This window comes from Triticum aestivum, chromosome 1D, assembly GCF_018294505.1.
Source record: "Triticum aestivum cultivar Chinese Spring chromosome 1D, IWGSC CS RefSeq v2.1, whole genome shotgun sequence".
Lineage (NCBI taxonomy): Eukaryota > Viridiplantae > Streptophyta > Magnoliopsida > Poales > Poaceae > Triticum > Triticum aestivum.
This window is the reverse complement of record NC_057796.1, coordinates 409,272,452-409,280,726: the sequence shown is the minus strand read 5'-3', so window position 1 is coordinate 409,280,726 and position 8,275 is coordinate 409,272,452.

The following is an 8,275-nucleotide window of genomic DNA, read 5'->3' as shown; positions in this document are numbered from 1 at the left end:
GGATGTTGGGTAACGTAGTAATTTCAAAAAAATTCCTACGCACACACAGGATCATGGTGATGGATAGCAACGAGAGGGGAGAGTGTTGTCCACGTACCCTCGTAGACCGAAAGCGGAAGCATTAGCACAACACGGTTGATGTAGTCGTACGTCTTCACGATCCGACCGATCCGAGTACCGAACGTACGGCACCTCCGAGTTCAACACACGTTCAGCTCGATGACGTCCCTCGAACTTCGATCCAGCCGAGCTTTGAGGGAGAGTTTCGTCAACACGACGGCGTGGTGACGGTGATGATGATGCTAACGACGCAGGGCTTCGCCTAAGCACCGCTACGATATGATCGAGGTGGAATATGGTGGAGGGGGGCACCGCACACGGCTAAGAGATCAAGAGATCAATTGTTTTGTCTAGAGGTGCCCCCTGCCCCCGTATATAATGGACCAGGGGGAGGGGGCGGCCGGCCAGGAGGAGGGCGCGCCAGGGAGGAGTCCTACTCCCACCGGGAGTAGGACCCCCTCTTTTCCTAGTTGGAGTAGGAGGGGGAAAGGAAGGGAAGGAGAGAGGGGAAAGGAAAGGGGGCGCCGCCCCCTCCTTGTCCAATTCGGACTAGAGGGGGAGGGGGCGCGCGGCCAGCCCTAGCCGCCCCTCCTCTTCTCCACTAAGGCCCATCTTGGCCCATTAAACTCCCCGGGGGGTTCCGGTAACCCCCCGGTACTCCGGTATATGTTCGATACTCCCCAAAACCATTCCGGTGTCCGAACATAGTCGTCCAATATATCGATCTTTATGTCTCGACCATTTCGAGACTCCTCGTCATGTTTGTGATCATATTCGGGACTCCAAACTACCTTCGGTACATCAAAACACAAAACTCATAATACCGATCATCATCTAACTTTAAGCGTGCGGACCCTACGGGTTCGAGAACTATGTAGACATGACCGAGACGCGTCTCCGGTGAATAACCAATAGTGGAACCTGGATGCTCATATTGGCTCCTACATATTCTACGAAGATCTTTATTGGTCAAACTGCATAACAACATACGTTCTTCCCTTTGTCATCGGTATGTTACTTGCCCGAGATTCGATCGTCGGTATCTCAATACCTAGTTCAATCTCGTTATTGGCAAGTCTCTTTACTCGTTCCGTAATACATCATCTCGCAACTAACTCATTAGTTACAATGCTTGCAAGGCTTATAGTGATGTGCATTACCGAGAGGGCCCAGAGATACCTCTCCGACAATCGGAGTGACAAATCCTAATCTCGAAATATGCCAACCCAACAAGTACCTTCGGAGACACCTGTAGAGCACCTTTATAATCACCCAGTTACGTTGTGACGTTTGGTAGCACACAAAGTGTTCCTCCGGTAAACGGGAGTTGCATAATCTCATAGTCATAGGAACATGTATAAGTCATGAAGAAAGCAATAGCAACATACTAAACGATCAAGTGCTAATCTAACGGAACGGGTCAAGTCAATCACATCATTCTCCTAATAATGTGATACCGTTAATCAAATGACAACTCATGTCCATGGCTAGGAAACTTAACCATCTTTGATTAACGAGCTAGTCAAGTAGAGGCATACTAGTGACACTATGTTTGTCTATGTATTCACACATGTATTATGTTTCCGGTTAATACAATTCTAGTATGAATAATAAACATTTATCATGATATGAGGAAATAAATAATAAATTTATTATTGCCTCTAGGGCATATTTCCTTCAGTCTCCCACTTGCACTAGAGTCAATAATCTAGATTACACAGTAATGATGCTAACACCCATGGAGTTTTGGTGCTGATCATGTTTTGCTCGTGGAAGAGGATTAGTCAATGGGTCTGCAACATTCAGATCCGTATGTATCTTGCAAATCTCTATGTCTCCCACCTGGACTTGGTCCCGGATGGAATTGAAGCGTCTCTTGATGTGCTTGGTTCTCTTGTGAAATATGGATTCCTTTGCCAAGGCAATTGCACCAGTATTGTCACAAAAGATTTTCATTGGACCTGATGCACTAGGTATGACACCTAGATCGGATATGAACTCCTTCATCCAGACTCCTTCATTTGCTGCTTCTGAAGCAGCTATGTACTCCGCTTCACACGTAGTTCCCGCCATGACGCTTTATTTAGAACTGCACCAACTGACAGCTCCACCGTTCAATGTAAACACGTATCCGGTTTGCGATTTAGAATCGTCCGGATCAGTGTCAAAGCTTGCATCGACGTAACCATTTATGACTAGCTCTTTGTCACCTCCATAAACGAGAAACATATCCTTAGTCCTTTTCAGGTATTTCAGGATATTCTTGACCGCTGTCCAGTGATCCACTCCTGGATTACTTTGGTACCTCCCTGCTAGGCTAATAGCAAGACACACATCAGGTCTGGTACACAGCATTGCATACATGATAGAGCCTATGGCTGAAGCATAGGGAACATCTTTCATTTTCTCTCTATCTTCTGCAGTGGTCGGGCATTGAGTCGGACTCAACTTCACACCTTGTAACACAGGCAAGAACCCTTTCTTTGCTTGATCCATTTTGAACATTTTCAAAACTTTGTCAAGGTATGTGCTTTGTGAAAGTCCTATCAAGCGTCTTGATCTATCTCTATAGATCTTGATGCCTAATATGTAAGCAGCTTCACCGAGGTCTTTCATTGAAAAACTTTTATTCAAGTATCCTTTTATGCTATCCAGAAATTCTATATCATTTCCAATCAGTAATATGTCATCCACATATAAAATCAGAAAATCTACAGAGCTCCCACTCACTTTCTTGTAAATACAGGCTTCTCCAAAAGTCTGTATAAAACCATATGCTTTGATCACACTATCAAAACATTTATTCTAACTCCGAGAGGCTTGCACCAGTCCATAAATGGATTGCTGGAGCTTGCACACTTTGTTAGCTCCCTTTGGATCGAAAAAACCTTCTGGTTGCATCATATACAACTCTTCTTCCAGAAATCCATTTAGGAATGCAGTCTTTACATCCATTTGCCAAATTTCATAATCATAAAATGCGGAAATTGCTAACATGATTCGGACAGACTTAAGCATCGCTACGAGTGAGAAAGTCTCATCGTAGTCAATCCCTTGAACTTGTCGAAAACCTTTTGCAACAAGTCGAGCTTTATAGACAGTAACATTACCGTCAGCGTCCGTCTTCTTCTTGAAGATCCATTTATTCTCAATGGCTTGCCGATCATCGGGCAAGTCAACCAAAGTCCACACTTTGTTCTCATACATCGATCCCATCTCAGATTTCATGGCCTGAAGCCATTTTGCGGAATCTGGGCTCACCATCGCTTCTTCATAGTTCGTAGGTTCACCTTGGTCAAGTAACATGACCTCCAAAATAGGATTACCGTACCACTGTGGTGCGGATCTTACTCTGGTTGACCTACAAGGTTCAGTAGTAACTTGATCTAAAGTTTCATGATCGATATCATTAGCTTCCTCACTAATTGGTGTAGGTGTCACAGGAACCGGTTTCTGTGATGAACTACTTTCCAATAAGGGAGCAGGTACCGTTACCTCATCAAGTTCTACTTTCCTCCCACTCACTTCTTTCGAGAGAAACTCCTTCTCTAGAAAGGATCCATTCTTAGCAACTAATGTCTTGCCTTCGGATCTGTGATAGAAGGTGTACCCAACAGTTTCCTTTGGGTATCCTATGAAGACACATTTCTCCGATTTGGGTTCGAGCTTATCAGGTTGAAGGTTTTTCACATAAGCATCGCAGCCCCAAACTTTAAGAAATGACAACTTTGGTTTCTTGCCAAACCACAGTTCATAAGGCGTCATCTCAACGGATTTTGATGGTGCCCTGTTTAACGTGAATGCAGCCGTCTCTAAAGCATAACCCCAAAACAATAGCGGTAAATCAGTAAGAGACATCATAGATCGCACCATATCTAGTAAAGTACGATTACGACGTTCAGACACACCATCATGCTGTGGTGTTCTGGGTGGCGTGAGTTGCGAAACTATTCCGCATTGTTTCAAATGTAGACCAAACTCATAACTCAAATATTCTCCTCCACGATCAGATCGTAGAAACTTTATTTTCTTGTTATGATGATTTTCCACTTCACTCTGAAATTCTTTGAACTTTTCAAATGTTTCAGACTTATGTTTCATTAAGTAGATATACCCATATCTGCTCAAATCATCTGTGAAGGTGAGAAAATAACGATACCCGCCGCGAGCCTCAACATTCATTGGACCACATACATCAGTATGTATGATCTCCAACAAATCAGTTGCTCGCTCCATAGTTCCGGAGAACGGCGTTTTAGTCATCTTGCCCATGAGGCATGGTTCGCAAGTACCAAGTGATTCATAATCAAGTGATTCCAAAAGTCCATCAGTATGGAGTTTCTTCATGCGCTTTACACCAATATGACCCAAATGGCAGTGCCACAAATAAGTTGCACTATCATTATCAACTCTGCATCTTTTGGCTTCAACATTATGAATATGTGTATCACTACTATCGAGATTCAACAAAAATAGACCACTCTTCAAGGGTGCATGACCATAAAAGATATTACTCATATAAATAGAACAACCATTATTCTCAGATTTAAATGAATAACCGTCTTGCAGTAAACAAGATCCAGATATAATGTTCATGCTCAACGCTGGCACCGAATAACAATTATTCAGGTCTAAAACTAATCCCGAAGGTAGATGTAGAGGTAGCGTGCCGACGACGATCACATTGACTTTGGAACCATTTCCCGCGCGCATCGTCACCTCGTCCTTAGCCAGTCTTCGCTTAATCCGTAGTCCCTGTTTCGAGTTGCAAATATTAGCAACAGAACCAGTATCAAATACCCAGGTGCTACTGCGAGCTCTAGTAAGGTACACATCAATAACATGTATATCACATATACCTTTGTTCACCTTGCCATCCTTATCCGCCAAATACTTGGGGCAGTTCTGCTTCTAGTGTCCAGTCTACTTGCAATAGAAGCACTCAGTCTCATGCTTAGGTCCAGACTTGGGTTTCTTCTCTTGAGCAGCAACTTGTTTGCTGTTCTTCTTGAAGTTCCCCTTCTTCTTCCCTTTGCCTTTTTTCTTGAAACTGGTGGTCTTGTTGATCATCAACACTTGATGCTCCTTTTTGATTTCTACCTCCGCAGCCTTTAGCATTGCGAAGAGCTCGGGAATTGTCTTATCCATCCCTTGCATATTATAGTTCATCACGAAGCTCTTGTAGCTTGGTGGCAGTGATTGAAGAATTCTGTCAATGACACTATCATCCGGAAGATTAAATCCTAGTTGAATCAAGTGATTGTTATACCCAGACATTTTGAGTATATGTTCACTGGCAGAACTATTCTCCTCCATCTTACAGCCGTAGAACTTATTGGAGACTTCATATCTCTCAATCCGGGCATTTGCTTGAAATATTAACTTCAACTCCCGAAACATCTCGTATGCTCCATGACGTTCAAAACGTCGTTGAAGTCCCGGTTCTAAGCCGTAAAGCATGGCACACTGAACCATTGAGTAGTCATCAGCTTTGCTCTGCTAGACGTTCTTAACGTCGTCAGTTGCATCTGCAGCAGGCCTGGCACCAGCGGTGCTTCCAGGACGTAATTCTTCTATGCAGCAATGAGGATAATCCTCAAGTTAAGGACCCAGTCCATATAATTGCTACCATCATCTTTCAACTTTGCTTTCTCAAGGAACGCATTAAAATTCAACGGAACAACAACACGGGCCATCTATCTACAATCAACATAGACAAGCAAAATACTATCAGGTACTAAGTTCATGATAAATTTAAATTCAATTAATCATATTACTTAAGAACTCCCACTTAGATAGACATCCCTCTAATCATCTAAGTGATCACGTGATCCAAATCAACTAAACCATGTCCGATCATCACGTGAGATGGAGTAGTTTTCAATGGTGAACATCACTATGTTGATCATATCTACTATATGATTCACGCTCGACCTTTCGGTCTCAGTGTTTCGAGGCCATATCTGCATATGCTAGGCTCGTCAAGTTTAACCCGAGTATTCCGCGTGTGCAAAACTGGCTTGCACCCGTTGTAGATGAACGTAGAGCTTATCACACCCGATCATCACGTGGTGTCTCGGCACGACGAACTTTGGCAATGGTGCATACTTAGGGAGAACACTTTTATCTTGAAAATTAGTGAGAGATCATCTTATAATGCTACTGTCAATCAAAGCAAAATAAGATGCATAAAGGATAAACATCACATGCAATCAATATAAGTGATATGATATGGCCATCATCATCTTGTGCTTGTGATCTCCATCTCCGAAGCACCGTCATGATCACCATCGTCACCGGCGCGACACCTTGATCTCCATCGTAGCATCGTTTTCGTCTCGCCAACTATTGCTTCTACGACTATCGCTACCGCTTAGTGATAAAGTAAAGCATTACAGGGCGATAGCATTGCATACAATAAAGCGACAACCATATGGCTCCTGCCAGTTGCCGATAACTCGGTTACAAAACATGATCATCTCATACAATAAAATATAGCATCATGCCTTAACCATATCACATCACAACATGCCCTGCAAAAACAAGTTAGACGTCCTCTACTTTGTTGTTGCAAGTTTTACGTCGCTGCTACGGGATGAGCAAGAACCGTTCTTACCCGCGCATCAAAACGACAATGATAGTTCGTCAAGTTAGTGCTGTTTTAACCTTCTCAAGGACCGGGCGTAGCCATACTCGGTTCAACTAAAGTTGGAGAAACTGACACCCGCCAGCCACATGTGTGCAAAGCACGTCGGTAGAACCAGTCTCACGTAAGCGTACGTGTAATGTCGGTCCGGACCGCTTCATCCAACAATACCGCCCAACCAAAGTATGACATGCTGGTAAGCAGTATGACTTGTATCGCAAACAACTCACTTGTGTTCTACTCGTGCATATAACATCTACGCATAAAACCAGGCTCGGATGCCACTGTTGGGTAACGTAGTAATTTCAAAAAAATTCCTACGCACACATGATCATGGTGATGCATAGCAACGAGAGGGGAGAGTGTTGTCCACGTACCCTCGTAGACCAAAAGCGGAAGCATTAGCACAACGCGGTTGATGTAGTCGTACATCTTCACAATCTGACCGATCCGAGTACCGAACGCACGGCACCTCCGAGTTCAGCACATGTTCAGCTCGATGACGTCCCTCGAACTCCGATCCAGCCGAGCTTTGAGGGAGAGTTCTGTCAGCACAACGGCGTGGTGACAGTGATGATGATGCTACCGACGCAGGGCTTCGCCTAAGCACCGCTACGATATGATTGAGGTGGAATATGGTGGAGGGGGGCACCGCACACGGCTAAGAGATCAAGAGATCAATTGTTGTGTCTAGAGGTGCCCCCCTGCCCCCATATATAATGGACCAGGGGGAGGGGGCGGCCGGCCAGGAGGAGGGCGCGCCAGGGAGGAGTCCTACTCCCACCGGGAGTAGGACCCCCTCTTTTCCTAGTTGGAGTAGGAGGGGGAAAGGAAGGGAAGGAGAGAGGGGAAAGGAAAGGGGGCGCCGCCCCCTCCTTGTCCAATTCGGACTAGAGGGGGAGGGGGCGCGCGGCCAGCCCTAGCCGCCCCTCCTCTTCTCCACTAAGGCCCATCTTGGCCCATTAAACTCCCCGGGGGGTTCCGGTAACCCCCCGGTACTCCGGTATATGTTTGATACTCCCCAAAACCATTCCGGTGTCCGAACATAGTCGTCCAATATATCGATCTTTATGTCTCGACCATTTCGAGACTCCTCGTCATGTCTGTGATCATATTCGGGACTCCAAACTACCTTCGGTACATCAAAACACAAAACTCATAATACCGATCATCATCTAACTTTAAGCGTGCGGACCCTACGGGTTCGAGAACTATGTAGACATGACCGAGACGCGTCTCCGGTGAATAACCAATAGCGGAACCTGGATGCTCATATTGGCTCCTACATATTCTACAAAGATCTTTATTGGTCAAACCGCATAACAACATACGTTGTTCCCTTTGTCATCAGTATGTTACTTGCCCGAGATTCGATCGTCGGTATCTCAATACCTAGTTCAATCTCGTTACCGTCAAGTCTCTTTACTCGTTCCGTAATACATCATCTTGCAACTAACTCATTAGTTACAATGCTTGCAAGGCTTATAGTGATGTGCATTACCGAGAGGGCCCAGAGATACCTCTCAGACAATCGGAGTGACAAATCCTAATCTCGAAATACGCCAACCC